At 57.2% G+C, this 14,623-nt stretch overlaps 1 protein-coding gene across 1 annotated transcript in view; it reads right to left on the minus strand.

Annotated features, from left to right (window-relative positions):
- The window catches only part of LOC115127768 (adhesion G protein-coupled receptor L1-like), a 91,936-nt gene that overhangs the window by 43,763 nt on the left and 33,550 nt on the right, over nucleotides 1-14,623 (minus strand).

Below are 14,623 nucleotides of genomic sequence, written 5' to 3' on the forward strand. Positions count from 1 at the left end.
AGTTTACTACAATCAGGGGAGGAGTGGTAGGGTTGGAGGAGGAGTGGTAGGGTTAGAGGAGGAGTAGTAGGGTTGGAGGAGGAGTGGTAGGGTTGGAGGAGGAGTGGTAGGGTTGGAGGAGGAGTGGTAGGGTTAGAGGAGGAGTGGTAGGGTTAGAGGAGGAGTGGTAGGGTTAGAGGAGGAGTGGTAGGGTTAGAGGAGGAGTGGTAGGGTTAGAGGAGGAGTGGTAGGGTTAGGAGGAGGAGTGGTAGGGTTAGAGGAGGAGTGGTAGGGTTAGAGGAGGAGTGGTAGGGTTAGAGGAGGAGTGGTAGGGTTAGAGGAGGAGTGGTAGGGTTAGAGGAGGAGTGGTAGGGTTAGAGGAGGAGTGGTAGGGTTGAGGAGGAGTTAGGAGGAGGAGTGGTAGGGTTAGAGGAGGAGTGGTAGGGTTAGAGGAGGTAGGGTTAGGGAGGAGTGGTAGGGTTAGAGGAGGAGTGGTAGGGTTAGAGGAGGAGTGGTAGGGTTAGGGGAGGAGTGGTAGGGTTGGAGGAGGAGTGGTAGGGTTAGAGGAGGAGTGGTAGGGTTAGGGGAGGAGTGGTAGGGTTAGAGGAGGAGTGGTAGGGTTGGAGGAGGAGTGGTAGGGTTAGAGGAGGAGTGGTAGGGTTAGGGAGGAGGAGTGGTAGGGTTAGGGAGGAGTGGTAGGGTTAGAGGAGGAGTAGGGTTAGGGTTGGAGGAGGAGTGGTAGGGTTAGAGGAGGAGTGGTAGGGTTGGAGGAGGAGTGGTAGGGTTGGAGGAGGAGTGGTAGGGTTAGAGGAGGAGTGGTAGGGTTAGAGGAGGAGTGGTAGGGTTAGGGGAGGAGTGGTAGGGTTAGAGGAGGAGTGGTAGGGTTGGAAGAGGAGTGGTAGGGTTAGAGGAGGAGTGGTAGGGTTAGGGAGGAGTGGTAGGGTTGGAGGAGGAGTGGTAGGGTTAGAGGAGGAGTGGTAGGGTTAGAGGAGGAGTGGTAGGGTTAGAGGAGGGGTGGTAGGGTTAGAGGAGGAGTGGTAGGGTTGGAGGAGGAGTGGTAGGGTTAGAGGAGGAGTGGTAGGGTTGAGGAGGAGTGGTAGGGTTAGAGGGAGGGTGGTAGGGTTAGAGGAGTGGTAGGGTTGGAGGAGGAGTGGTAGGGTTGGAGGAGGAGTGGTAGGGTTGGAGGAGGAGTGGTAGGGTTGGAGGAGGAGTGGTAGGGTTAGAGGAGGAGTGGTAGGGTTAGGAGGAGGAGTGGTAGGGTTAGAGGAGGAGTGGTAGGGTTGGGAGGGTGGTAGTGGTTAGGGTGGTAGGGTTAGAGGAGGAGTGGTAGGGTTGGAGGAGGAGTGGTAGGGTTGGAGGAGGAGTGGTAGGGTTAGAGGAGGAGTGGTAGGGTTAGAGGAGGAGCGGTAGGGTTAGAGGAGGAGTGGTAGGGTTAGGGAGGGTGGTAGGGTTAGAGGAGGAGTGGTAGGGTTGGAGGAGGAGTGGTAGGGTTAGAGGAGGAGTGGTAGGGTTGGAGGAGGAGTGGTAGGGTTAGAGGAGGAGTGGTAGGGTTAGAGGAGGAGTGGTAGGGTTAGGAGGAGGGTGGTAGGGTTAGAGGAGGAGTGGTAGGGTTGGAGGAGGAGGAGTGGTAGGGTTAGAGGAGGGGTGGTAGGGTTAGAGGAGGAGTGGTAGGGTTGGAGGAGGAGTGGTAGGGTTAGAGGAGGAGTGGTAGGGTTGGAGGAGGAGAGGAGTGGTAGGGTTAGAGGAGGAGTGGTAGGGTTAGAGGAGGAGTGGTAGGGTTGGAGGAGGAGTGGTAGGGTTAGAGGAGGAGTGGTAGGGTTAGAGGAGGAGGGTAGGGTTGGAGGAGGAGTGGTAGGGTTAGGAGGAGGAGTGGTAGGGTTGGAGGAGGAGTGGTAGGGTTGGAGGAGGAGTGGTAGGGTTAGAGGAGGAGTGGTAGGGTTAGGAGGAGGAGTGGTAGGGTTAGAGGAGGAGTGGTAGGGTTAGGGAGGAGTGGTAGGGTTAGGGAGGAGTGGTAGGGTTGGAGGAGGAGTGGTAGGGTTAGAGGAGGAGTGGTAGGGTTGGAGGAGGGTGGTAGGGTTATGGGAGGAGTGGTAGAGGTTGGAGGAGGAGTGGTAGGGTTAGAGGAGGAGGGTTAGGAGGGGTTAGAGGAGGAGTGGTAGGGTTAGAGGAGGAGTGGTAGGGTAGGGTTAGAGGAGGAGGAGTAGGGTTAGAGGAGGAGTGGTAGGGTTAGAGGAGGAGTGGTAGGGTTAGAGGAGGAGTGGTAGGGTTAGGAGGAGGGTGGTAGGGTTAGAGGAGGAGTGGTAGGGTTAGAGGAGGAGTGGTAGGGTTGGAGGAGGAGTGGTAGGGTTAGAGGAGGAGTGGTAGGGTTAGAGGAGGAGTGGTAGGGTTGGAGGAGGAGTGGTAGGGTTAGAGGGAGGAGTGGTAGGGGTTGGAGGAGGAGTGGTAGGGTTAGAGGAGGAGTGGTAGGGGTTAGAGGAGGAGTGGTAGGGTTAGAGGAGGAGTGGTAGGGTTAGGGAGGAGTGGTAGGGTTAGAGGAGGAGTGGTAGGGTTAGAGGAGGAGGGTAGGGTTAGAGGAGGAGTGGTAGGGTTAAGTGGTAGGGTTGAGGATATAGAGGGGTTAGAGGAGGAGTGGTAGGGTTAGAGGAGGAGTGGTAGGGTTAGAGTAGGAGTGGTAGGGTTGGAGGAGGAGTGGTAGGGTTAGGGGAGGAGTGGTAGGGTTAGAGGAGGAGTGGTAGGGTTAGAGGAGGAGGGTAGGGTTAGGGAGGGAGGGTAGGGTTAGAGGAGGAGTGGTAGGGAGGAGGAGGTAGGTTAGGGGAGTTAGAGGAGGAGGTGGTAGGGTTGGAGGAGGAGTGGTAGGGTTAGAGGAGGAGTGGTAGGGTTGGAGGAGGAGTGGTAGGGTTGGAGGAGTGGTAGGGTTGGAGGAGGAGTGGTAGGGTTAGAGGAGGAGTGGTAGGGTTAGGGGGAGGAGTGGTAGGGTTAGAAGAGTGGTAGGGTTAGAGGAGGAGTGGTAGGGTTAGAGGAGGAGTGGTAGGGTTGGGAGGAGGAGTGAGTGGTAGGGTTAGAGAGGAGTGGTAGGGTTAGGGGAGAGTGGTAGGGTTAGAGGAGGAGTGGTAGGGTTAGAGGAGGTAGGGTAGGGGGGTTAGGGAGGAGGAGTGGTAGGGCTAGAGGAGGAGTGGTAGGGTTAGGGGGAGGAGTGGTAGGGTTAGGGGGAGGAGTGGTAGGGTTGGAGGAGGAGTGGTAGGGTTGGAGGAGGAGGAAGGGTTGGGGAGGTGGTAGGGTTAGAGGAGGAGTGGTAGGGTTGGAGGAGGAGTGGTAGTGGAGAGGAGGTTAGGGTTAGAGGAGGAGTGGTAGGGTTAGAGGAGGAGTGGTAGGGTTAGAGGAGGAGTGGTTGGAGGAGGAGTGGTAGGGTTGGAGGAGGTGGTAGGGTTAGAGGAGGAGTGGTAGGGTTGGAGGAGGAGTGGTAGGTTGGTTAAGAGGAGTGGTAGGTTAGAGGAGGAGTGGTAGGGTTAGAGGAGGAGTGGTAGGTTGGAGGAGGAGTGGTAGGGTTAGAGGAGGAGTGGTAGGGTTAGAGGAGGAGTGGTTAGGGTTAGAGGAGGAGTGGTAGGGTTGGAGGAGGAGTGGTAGGGTTAGGGGAGGAGTGGTAGGGTTAGGGAGGAGTGGTAGGGTTAGGAGGAGTGGTAGGGTTAGAGGAGGAGTGGTAGGGTTAGAGGAGGAGTGGTAGGGTTAGGAGGAGGAGGGTGAGTAGGGTTAGAGGAGGAGTGGTAGGGTTAGGAGGAGAGTGGTAGGGTTAGAGTGGTAGGGTTAGGGGTTGGGGAGGAGTGGTAGGGTTAGAGGGGAGGTGGTAGGGTTAGGGAGGAGTGGTAGGGTTAGAGGAGGAGTGGTAGGGTTAGAGGAGGAGTGGTAGGGGTTAGAGGGAGGAGTGGTAGGGGTTAGAGGGGAGGAGTGGTAGGGTTAGAGGAGGGTGGTTAGGAGGGTTAGGGTTGGAGGAGGAGTGGTAGGGTTAGAGGAGGAGTGGTAGGTTAGGGGAGGAGTGGTAGGGTTAGGAGGAGGAGTGGTAGGGTTAGAGGAGGGTAGGGTTGGAGGAGGAGTGGTAGGGTTGGGAGGAGTGGTAGGGTTGGAGGAGGAGTGGTAGGGTTGGAGGAGGAGTGAGTAGGGTTGGAGGAGGAGTGGTAGGGTTAGAGGAGGAGTGGTAGGGTTGGAGGAGGAGTGGTAGGGTTAGAGGAGGAGTGGTAGGGTGAGGTGGGGTTAGGGAGGAGGAGTGGTAGGGTTGGAGGAGGAGGGTGGGAGGGTTAGGAGGAGGAGTGGTAGGGTTGGAGGAGGAGTGGTAGGGTTAGGGGAGGAGTGGTAGGGTTGGAGGAGTGGTAGGGTTAGAGGAGGGTAGGGTTAGGGAGGAGTGGGGTTAGAGGAGGAGTGGTAGGGTTAGGGGAGGAGTGGTAGGGTTAGAGGAGGGAGTGGTAGGGTTGGAGGAGGAGTGGGGTTAGAGGAGGAGTGGTAGGGTTGGAGGAGGAGTGGTAGGGTTGGAGGAGGAGTGGTAGGGTTAGAGGAGGAGTGGTAGGGTTGGAGGAGTGGTAGGGTTGGAGGAGGAGTGGTAGGGTTAGAGGAGGAGTGGTAGGGTTAGAGGAGGAGTGGTAGGGTTGGAGGAGGAGTGGTAGGGTTAGAGGAGGAGTGGTAGTGGGGTTGGAGGAGAGTGGTAGGGTTGGAGGAGGAGTGGTAGGGTTAGAGGAGGAGTGGTAGGGTTAGAGGAGGAGTGGTAGGGTTGGAGGAGGGTAGGGGTTGTTAGAGGAGGTGGTAGGGTTGGGGGTTAGAGGAGGAGTGGTAGGGTTAGAGGAGGAGTGGTAGGGTTAGAGGAGGAGTGGTAGGGTTAGAGGAGTAGGGGTAGGGTTGGAGGAGGAGTGGTAGGGGGAGGAGGGGAGGGAGGAGTGGTAGGTGGGTTAGAGGAGGAGTGGTAGGGTTAGAGGAGGGTGGTAGGGTTGGAGGAGTGGTAGGGTTAGGAGGAGGAGTGGTAGGGTTAGAGGAGGAGTGGTAGGGTTGGAGGGAGGGTGGTAGGGTTGGGGAGGAGTGGTAGGGTTAGGAGGAGTGGTAGGGTTAGAGGAGGAGTGGTAGGGTTGGAGGAGGAGTGGTAGGGTTAGAGGAGGAGTGGTAGGGTTGGAGGAGGAGTGGTAGGGTTGAGGAGGAGTGGTAGGGTTAGGGAGGAGTGGTAGGGTTGGAGGAGGAGTGGTAGGGTTGGAGGAGGAGTGGTAGGGTTAGAGGAGGAGTGGTAGGGTTAGGGGTGGTAGGGGAGGAGTGGTAGGGTTAGAGGAGGAGTGGTAGGGTTGGAGGAGGAGGTGGTAGGGTTGGAGGAGGAGTGGTAGGGTTAGGGAGGAGTGGTAGGGTTAGGGAGGAGTGGTAGGGTTAGAGGAGGAGTGGTAGGGTTGGAGGAGGAGTGGTAGGGTTAGAGGAGGAGTGGTAGGGTTAGGAGGAGTGGTAGGGTTAGAGGAGGAGTGGTAGGGTTAGGGGTGGTAGGGAGGAGTGGTAGGGTTGGAGGAGGAGTGGTAGGGTTAGAGGAGGGTGGTAGGGTTAGGAGGAGTGGTAGGGTTGGAGGAGGAGTGGTGGTAGGGTTAGGGGAGGAGTGGTAGGGTTGGAGGAGGAGTGGTAGGGTTAGGGAGGAGGAGGGTTAGAGGTAGGGTTAGAGGAGGAGTGGTAGTGGTAGGGTTGGAGGAGGTGGTAGGGTTGGAAGAGGAGTGGTAGGGTTAGAGGAGGAGTGGTAGGGTTGGAGGAGGAGTGGTAGGGTTAGAGGAGGAGTGGTAGGGTTGGAGGAGGGTAGGGTTAGGAGGAGGAGTGGTAGGGTTAGAGGAGGAGTGGTAGGGTTGGTAGGGTTAGAGGAGGAGTGGTAGGGTTGGAGGAGGAGTGGTAGGGTTGGTAGGGTTAGGGGAGGAGGAGTGGTAGGGTTGGAGGAGGAGTGGGGTTGGAGGAGGAGTGGTAGGGTTAGGGGAGGAGTGGTAGGGTTAGAGGAGGAGTGGTAGGGTTGGAGGAGGAGTGGTAGGGTTTAGGGTTAGGGGAGGAGGAGTGGTAGGGTTAGAGGAGGAGTGGTAGGGTTGGAGGAGGAGTGGTAGGGTTAGAGGAGGGTGGTAGGGTTGGAGGAGGAGTGGTAGGGTTAGAGGAGGAGTGGTAGGGTTAGAGGGAGGAGTGGTAGGGTTGGAGGAGGAGTGGTAGGGTTGGAGGAGGAGTGGTAGGGTTGGGGAGGAGTGGTAGGGTTAGAGGAGGAGTGGTAGGGTTAGGGAGGAGTGGTAGGGTTGGAGGAGGGTTAGGGAGGAGGAGGGTGGTAGGGTTAGGGAGGAGTGGTAGGGTTAGAGGAGGAGTGGTAGGGTTAGAGGAGGAGTGGTAGGGTTGGAGGAGGAGTGGTAGGGTTAGAGGAGGTGGTAGGGTTAGAGGAGGAGTGGTAGGGGTTAGGGAGGGTTAGGGTTGGAGGAGGTGGTGGAGGAGGAGTGGTAGGGTTAGAGGAGGAGTGGTAGGGTTAGAGGAGGAGTGGTAGGGTTAGGGAGGAGTGGTAGGGTTAGAGGAGGAGTGGTAGGGTTGGAGGAGGAGTGGTAGGGTTAGGGTTGGAGGAGGAGTGGTAGGGTTGGAGGAGGAGGTGGTTAGGGAGGGTAGAGAGGAGGAGTGGTAGGGTTAGAGGAGGAGTGGTAGGGTTGGAGGAGGAGTGGTAGGGTTAGAGGAGGAGTGGTAGGGTTAGGGGGAGGAGTGGTAGGGTTGGAGGAGGAGTGGTAGGGTTAGAGGAGGAGTGGTAGGGTTGAGGAGGAGTGGTAGGGTTAGAGGAGGAGTGGTAGGGTTGGAGGAGGAGGGTTGGTAGGGTTAGAGGAGGAGTGGTAGGGTTGAGGAGAGTGGAGGAGTGGTAGGGTTAGAGGAGGAGTGGTGGTTAGGAGGAGGGTTAGGGTTAGAGGAGGAGTGGTAGGGTTAGAGGAGGAGTGGTAGGGTTAGAGGAGGAGTGGTAGGGTTGGAGGAGGAGTGGTAGGGTTAGAGGAGGAGTGGTAGGGTTAGAGGAGGAGTGGTAGGGTTAGAGGAGGAGTGGTAGGGTTAGAGGAGGAGTGGTAGGGTTAGAGGAGGAGTGGTAGGGTTTAGGGTTAGAGGAGGAGTGGTAGGGTTAGGGGAGGAGGTAGGGTTGGTAGGGTTAGAGGTGGTAGGGTTGGTAGGGTTAGAGGAGGAGTGGTAGGGTTGGGGAGGGTTAGGGAGGAGGAGTGGTAGGGTTAGAGGAGGAGTGGTAGGGTTAGGGGAGGAGTAAAGGTTAGGGTAGATGGAGTAGGGTTGGGGAGGAGTGGTAGGGTTAGGGAGGAGTGGTAGGGTTAGAGGAGGAGTGGTAGGGTTAGAGGAGGAGTGGTAGGGTTAGAGGAGGAGTGGTAGGGTTAGAGGAGGAGTGGTAGGGTTTGGTAGGGTTAGAGGAGGAGTGGTAGGGTTAGGGAGGAGGGTAGGGAGGAGGAGTGGTAGGGTTAGAGGAGGAGTGGTAGGGTTGGTAGGGTTAGAGGAGGAGTGGTAGGGTTAGAGGAGGAGTGGTAGGGTTGGAGGAGGGTTAGGGTTAGAGGAGGAGTGGTAGGTTGGAGGGAGGAGTGGTAGGGTTAGAGGAGGAGTGGTAGGGTTAGAGGAGGAGTGGTAGGGTTAGAGGAGGAGTGGTAGGGTTGGAGGAGGAGTGGTAGGGTTGGGAGGAGTGGTAGGGTTAAGAGGAGGAGTTAGGGAGGAGGAGTGGTAGGGTTAGAGGGAGGGTGGTAGGGTTAGAGGAGGAGTGGTAGGGTTGGGGAGGAGTGGTAGGGTTAGGAGGAGGAGTGGTAGGGTTAGAGGAGGAGTGGTAGGGTTGGAGGAGGAGGGTTGGTTAGTGGGGTTAGAGGAGGAGTGGTAGGGTTAGAGGAGGAGTGGTAGGGTTAGAGGAGGAGTGGTAGGGTTAGAGGAGGAGTTGGTAGGGTTAGGGGAGGAGTGGTAGGGTTAGAGGAGGGTGGTAGGGTTAGGGTTAGGGGAGGAGTGGTAGGGTTAGAGGAGGAGTGGGTTAGAGGAGGGTGGTAGGGTTAGAGGAGGAGTGGTAGGGTTGGAGGAGGAGTGGTAGGGTTAGAGGAGGAGTGGTAGGGTTAGGAGGAGGAGTGGAAGGGTTAGAGGAGGAGTGGAGGGTTAGGGAGGTGTGGTATGGTAGGGTTAGGGAGGAGTGGTAGGGTTAGAGGAGGAGTGGGTAGGGGTTAGGGGAGAGTGGTAGGGTTGGAGGAGTGGTAGGGTTAGGAGGAGGAGTGGTAGGGTTAGGGGAGGAGTGGTAGGGTTAGAGGAGGAGTGGTAGGGTTGGAGGAGGAGTGGTAGGGTGGGAGGAGGAGGGTTAGAGGAGGAGTGGTAGGGTTAGAGGAGGAGTGGTAGGGTTGGAGGAGGAGAGTGGTAGGGTTGGTAGGGTTGGAGGAGGAGTGGTAGGGTTAGAGGAGGAGTGGTAGGGTTAGGGAGGAGTGGTAGGGTTAGGGGAGGAGTGGTAGGGTTAGAGGAGGAGTGGTAGGGTTGGAGGAGGAGTGGAAGGGTTAGGGAGGAGTGGTAGGGTTAGAGGAGGAGTGGTAGGGTTAGGGAGGAGTGGTAGGGTTAGGGGAGGAGGAGTGGTAGGGTTGGAGGAGGAGTGGTAGGGTTAGGGAGGAGTGGTAGGGTTAGGAGGAGGAGGTAGGGTTAGAGGAGGAGTGGTAGGGTTGGAGGAGGAGTGGTAGGGTTAGGAGGAGGAGTGTTAGGGTTAGAGGAGGAGTGGTAGGGTTGAGGAGGAGTGGTAGGGTTAGAGGGTTAAAGGGGAGGGGGTAGGGTTGGAGGAGGAGTTAGGGTTAGGAGGAGTTAGGGTTAGAGGAGGAGTGGTAGGGTTGGAGGAGGAGGTAGGGTTGGAAGGAGGAGTGGTAGGGTTAGAGGAGGAGTGGTAGGGTTGGAGGAGGAGTGGTAGGGTTAGAGGAGGAGTGGTAGGGTTAGAGGAGGAGTGAAAAGGGTTGGAGGAGTGGTAGGGTTGGTTAGGGAGGAGTGGTAGGGTTAGAGGAGGAGTGGTAGGGTTAGAGGAGGAGTGGTAGGGTTAGAGGAGGAGTGGTAGGGTTTAGAGGAGGAGTGGTAGGGTTAGAGGAGGAGTGGTAGGGTTGGAGGAGGAGTGGTAGGGTTGGAGGAGGAGTGGTAGGGTTAGAGGAGGAGTGGTAGGGTTAGAGGAGGAGTGGTAGGGTTAGAGGAGGAGGGTTGGTAGGGTTAGAGGAGGAGTGGTAGGGTTGGAGGAGGAGTGGTAGGGTTGGAGGAGGAGTGGTAGGGTTGGAGGAGGTGGTAGGGTTGGAGGAGGAGTGGTAGGGTAGGGTTGGAGGAGGAGTGGTAGGGTTAGAGGAGGAGTGGTAGGGTTGGAGGAGGAGTGGTAGGGTTAGAGGAGGAGTGGTAGGGTTGGAGGAGGAGTGGTAGGGTTTAAGAGGAGGAGTGGTAGGGTTAGGGGAGGAGTGGTAGGGTTGGAGGAGGAGTGGTAGGGTTGGAGGAGGAGTGGTAGGGTTGGAGGAGGAGTGGTAGGTTGGAGGAGGAGTGGTAGGGTTGGAAGAGGAGGAGGAGTTGGTAGGGTTAGAGGAGGAGTGGTAGGGTTGGAGGAGGAGTGGTAGGGTTAGAGGAGGAGTGGTAGGGTTAGAGGAGGAGTGGTAGGGTTAGGGGAGGAGTGGTAGGGTTAGGGGAGGAGTGGTAGGGTTAGAGGAGGAGTGGTAGGGTTGGAGGAGGAGTGGTAGGTTAGAGGAGGAGTGGTAGGGTTAGAGGAGGAGTGGTAGGGTTGGAGGAGGAGTGGTAGGGTTAGGAGGAGTGGTAGGGTTAGGGGAGGAGTGGTAGGGTTAGAGGAGGAGTGGTAGGGTTGGAGGAGGAGTGGTAGGGTTAGAGGAGGAGTGGTAGCGTTGGAGGAGGAGTGGTAGGGTTGGAAGAGGAGTGGTAGGGTTAGAGGAGGAGTGGTAGGGTTAGAGGAGGAGTGGTAGGGTTGGAGGAGGGTTAGGGTGGAGGAGGAGTGGTAGGGTTAGAGGAGGAGTGCTAGGGTTAGGGGAGGAGTGGTAGGGTTAGAGGAGGTAGGGTTGGAGGAGGAGTGGTAGGGTTGGAAGAGGAGTGGTAGGGTTAGAGGAGGAGTGGTAGGGTTAGGGGAGGAGTGGTAGGGTTGGAGGAGGAGTTGGAGGAGGAGTGGTAGGGTTAGAGGAGGAGTGGTAGGGTTGGAGGAGGAGTGGTAGGGTTGGAAGAGGAGTGGTAGGGTTAGAGGAGGAGTGGTAGGGTTAGAGGAGGAGTGGTAGGGTTGGAGGAGGAGTGGTAGGGTTAGAGGAGGAGTGGTAGGGTTAGGGGAGGAGTGGTAGGGTTAGAGGAGGAGTGGTAGGGTTGGAGGAGGAGTGGTAGGGTTAGAGGAGGAGTGGTAGGGTTAGAGGAGGAGTGGTAGGGTTGGAGGAGGAGTGGTAGGGTTAGGGAGGAAGTGGTAGAGGAGGAGTGGTAGGGTTAGGGGAGGAGTGGTAGGGTTAGAGGAGGAGTGGTAGGGTTGGAGGAGGAGTGGTAGGGTTAGAGGAGGAGTGGTAGGGTTAGAGGAGGAGTGGTAGGGTTAGAGGAGGAGTGGTAGGGTGGAGGAGGAGTGGTAGGGTTAGGAGGAGGAGTGGTAGGGTTGGAGGAGGAGTGGTAGGGTTGGAGGAGGAGTGGTAGGGTTGGAGGAGGAGGAGTGGTAGGGTTAGAGGAGGTAGGGTTGGAGGAGGAGTGGTAGGGTTAGAGGAGGAGTGGTAGGGTTGGAGGAGGGGGTAGGGTTAGAGGAGGGAGTGGTAGGGTTAGGAGGAGGAGTGGTAGGGTTGGAGGAGGAGTGGTAGGGTTAGGGTTAGTGGTAGGGTTAGAGGAGGAGTGGTAGGGTTAGAGGAGGAGTGGTAGGGTTAGAGGAGGAGTGGTAGGGTTAGGGGAGGAGTGGTAGGGTTAGGGGAGGAGTGGTAGGGTTAGAGGAGGAGTGGTAGGGTTAGAGGAGGAGTAGGGTTAGTGGTTAGAGGAGGAGTGGTAGGGTTAGAGGAGGAGTGGTAGGGTTGGAGGAGGAGTGGTAGGGTTGGAGGAGGAGTGGTAGGGTTAGAGGAGGAGTGGTAGGGTTAGAGGAGGAGTGCTAGGGTTAGGGGAGGAGTGGTAGGGTTAGAGGAGGTAGGGTTGGAGGAGGAGTGGTAGGGTTGGAAGAGGAGTGGTAGGGTTAGGGGAGTGGTAGGGTTGGAGGAGGAGTGGTAGGGTTAGAGGGAGGAGTAGGGTTAGAGGAGGAGTGGTAGGGTTAGAGGAGGAGTGGTAGGGTTAGAGGAGGAGTGGTAGGGTTAAAGGAGGAGTGGTAGGGTTGGTAGGGTTAAAAGGAGGAGGAGTGGTAGGGTTAGAGGAGGAGTGGTAGGGTTAGAGGAGGAGTGGTAGGGTTAGAGGAGGAGTGGTAGGGTTAGAGGAGGAGTGGTAGGGTTAGGGAGGAGTGGTAGGGTTGGAGGAGGTGGTAGGGTTAGAGGAGGAGTGGTAGGGTTAGAGGAGGAGTGGGTTAGAGGGGTTGGAGGAGGAGTGGTAGGGTTAGAGGAGGAGTGGTAGGGTTAGGGGGGAGGAGTGGTAGGGTTAGAGGAGGAGTGGTAGGGTTAGAGGAGGAGTGGTAGGGTTAGGAGGAGTGGTAGGGGTTAGAGGAGGAGTGGTAGGGTTAGGGGGAGGAGTGGTAGGGTTAGAGGAGGAGTGGTAGGGTTGGAGGAGGAGTGGTAGGGTTGGAGGAGGAGTAGGGTTAGAGGAGAGGAGGAGTGGTAGGGTTAGAGGAGGAGTTAGGGTTAGAGGAGGAGTGGTAGGGTTAGAGGAGGAGTGGTAGGGTTGGAGGAGGAGTGGTAGGGTTAGAGGAGGAGTGGTAGGGTTGGGGAGGAGTGGTAGGGTTAGGGAGGAGTGGTAGGGTTGGAGGAGGAGTGGTAGGGTTGGAGGAGGAGGTAGGGTTAGAGGAGGAGTGGTAGGGTTAGGGGTTGGAGGAGGAGTGGTAGGGTTAGAGGAGGAGTGGTAGGGTTAGAGGAGGAGTGGTAGGGTTAGAGGAGGAGTGGTAGGGTTAGAGGAGGAGTGGTAGGGTTAGAGGAGGAGTGGTAGGGTTAGAGGAGGAGTGGTAGGGTTGGAGGAGGAGTGGTAGGGTTAGAGGAGGAGTGGTAGGGTTAGAGGAGGAGTGGTAGGGTTAGGGGAGGAGTGGTAGGGTTAAGGAGGAGTGGTAGGGTTAGGAGGAGGAGTGGTAGGGTTAGGGAGGAGGAGTGGTAGGGTTAGAGGAGGGTTAGGGTTAGAGGAGGAGTGGTAGGGTTGGAGGAGGAGTGGTAGGGTTAGAGGAGGAGTGTAGGGTTAGTGGTAGGGTTAGAGGAGGAGTGGTAGGGTTAGGAGGAGGAGTGGTAGGGTTAGGGAGGAGTGGAGGGTTAGGGGAGGGTTAGGGTTAGAGGAGGAGTGGTAGGGTTAGAGGAGGAGTGGTAGGGTTAGAGGAGGAGTGGTAGGGTTGGAGGAGGAGGTAGGGTGGAGGGGTTAGAGGAGGAGTGGTAGGGTTAGAGAGGAGTGGTAGGGTTGGAGGAGGAGTGGTAGGGTTGGAGGAGGAGTGGTAGGGTTAGAGGAGGAGTGGTAGGGTTAGGGGAGGAGTGGTAGGGTTAGAGGAGGAGTGGTAGGGTTGGAGGAGGAGTGGTAGGGTTAGAGGAGGAGTGGTAGGGTTGGAGGAGGGTGGTAGGGTTGGAGGAGTGGTAGGGTTAGAGGAGGAGTGGTAGGGTTGGGTTAGGGTTAGGAGGAGTGGTAGGGTTGGAGGAGGAGTGGTAGGGTTAGAGGAGGAGTGGTAGGGTTAGAGGAGGAGTGGTAGGGTTAGAGGAGAGGTGGTAGGGTTAGAGGAGGAGTGGTAGGGTTAGAGGAGGAGTGGTAGGGTTAGAGGAGGAGTGGTAGGGTTAGAGGAGGAGTGGTAGGGTTAGGAGGAGGAGTGGTAGGGTTGGAGGAGGAGTGGTAGGGTTGGAGGAGGAGTGGTAGGGTTGGAGGAGGAGTGGTAGGGTTGGAGGAGGAGTGGTAGGGTTAGAGGAGGAGTGGTAGGGTTGGAGGAGGAGTGGTAGGGTTGGAGGAGGAGTGGTAGGGTTGGAGGAGGAGTGGTAGGGTTAGAGGAGGAGTGGTAGGGTTGGAGGAGGAGTGGTAGGGTTGGAGGAGGAGTGGTAGGGTTAGAGGAGGAGTGGTAGGGTTGGAGGAGGAGTGGTAGGGTTGGAAGGAGGAGTGGTAGGGTTAGGAGGAGTGGTAGGGTTGGAGGAGGGTGGTAGGGAGAGGAGGAGTGGTAGGGTTGGAGGAGGAGTGTAGGGTTAGAGGAGGTTAGGGTTGGAGGAGGAGTGGTAGTGGGAGGAGTGGTAGGTTGGAGGAGGAGTGGTAGGGTTGGAAGAAGGGTTGGAGGAGGAGTGGTAGGGTTGGAGGAGGAGTTAGGGTTAGGAGGAGTGGTAGGGTTAGAGGAGGAGTGGTAGGGTTGGAGGAGGAGTGGTAGGGTTAGAGGAGGAGTGGTAGGGTTAGGGGGAGTGAGGAGGGTTAGGGAGGAGGAGTGGTAGGGTTAGAGGAGGAGGTGGTAGGGTTAGAGGAGGAGTGGTAGGGTTAGGAGGAGGAGTGGTGGTAGGGTTAGGGTTGGAGGAGGAGTGGTAGGGTTAGGGTTAGGGTTAGAGGAGGAGTGGTAGGGTTAGAGGAGGAGTGGTAGGGTTGGAGGAGGAGTGGTAGGGTTAGAGGAGGAGTGGTAGGGTTAAGGAGGGTGGTAGGGTTGGAGGAGGAGTGGTAGGGTTAGAGGAGGGTTAGGGTTAGGAGGAGTGGTAGGGTTAGAGGAGGAGTGGTAGGGTTAGAGGAGGAGTGGTAGGGTTAGGGGAGGGTGGTTAGGGTTAGAGGAGGAGTGGTAGGGTTAGAGGAGGAGTGGTAGGGTTAGGGAGGAGTTAGGGTTAGAGGAGGAGTGGTAGGGTTAGAGGAGGAGTGGTAGGGTTAGGGAGGAGTGGTAGGGTTAGAGGAGGAGTGGTAGGGTTGGAGGAGGAGTGGTAGGGTTAGAGGAGGAGTGGTAGGGTTAGAGGAGGAGTGGTAGGGTTAGAGGAGGAGTGGTAGGGTTAGAGGAGGAGTGGTAGGGTTAGAGGAGGAGTGGTAGGGTTGGAGGAGGAGTGGTAGGGTTAGGAGGAGGAGTGGTAGGGTTAGAGGAGGAGTGGTAGGGTTAGAGGAGGAGTGGTAGGGTTAGAGGAGGAGTGGTAGGGTTAGAGGAGGAGTGGTAGGGTTGGAGGAGGAGTGGTAGGGTTAGAGGAGGAGTGGTAGGGTTAGAGGAGGAGTGGTAGGGTTAGGGGAGGAGTGGTAGGGTTAGAGGAGGAGTGGTAGGGTTAGAGGAGGAGTGGTAGGGTTAGGGAGGAGTGGTAGGGTTAGGGGAGGAGTGGTAGGGTTAGGAGGAGGAGTGGTAGGGTTAGAGGAGGAGTGGTAGGGTTGGAGGAGGAGTGGTAGGGTTAGAGGAGGGTGGTAGAGGAGGAGTGGTAGGGTTAGAGGAGGAGTGGTAGGGTTGGGGAGGAGTGGTAGGGTTAGAGGAGGAGTGGTAGGGTTGGAGGAGGAGTGGTAGGGTTAGAGGAGGAGTGGTAGGGTTAGAGGAGGAGTGGTAGGGTTAGAGGAGGAGTGGTAGGGTTAGGGAGGAGGTAGGGTTAGAGGAGGGTGGTAGTGTTGGAGGAGGAGTGGTAGG

The sequence above is a fragment of the Oncorhynchus nerka genome, linkage group LG15 (assembly GCF_034236695.1).
Source record: "Oncorhynchus nerka isolate Pitt River linkage group LG15, Oner_Uvic_2.0, whole genome shotgun sequence".
Classification (NCBI taxonomy): domain Eukaryota; kingdom Metazoa; phylum Chordata; class Actinopteri; order Salmoniformes; family Salmonidae; genus Oncorhynchus; species Oncorhynchus nerka.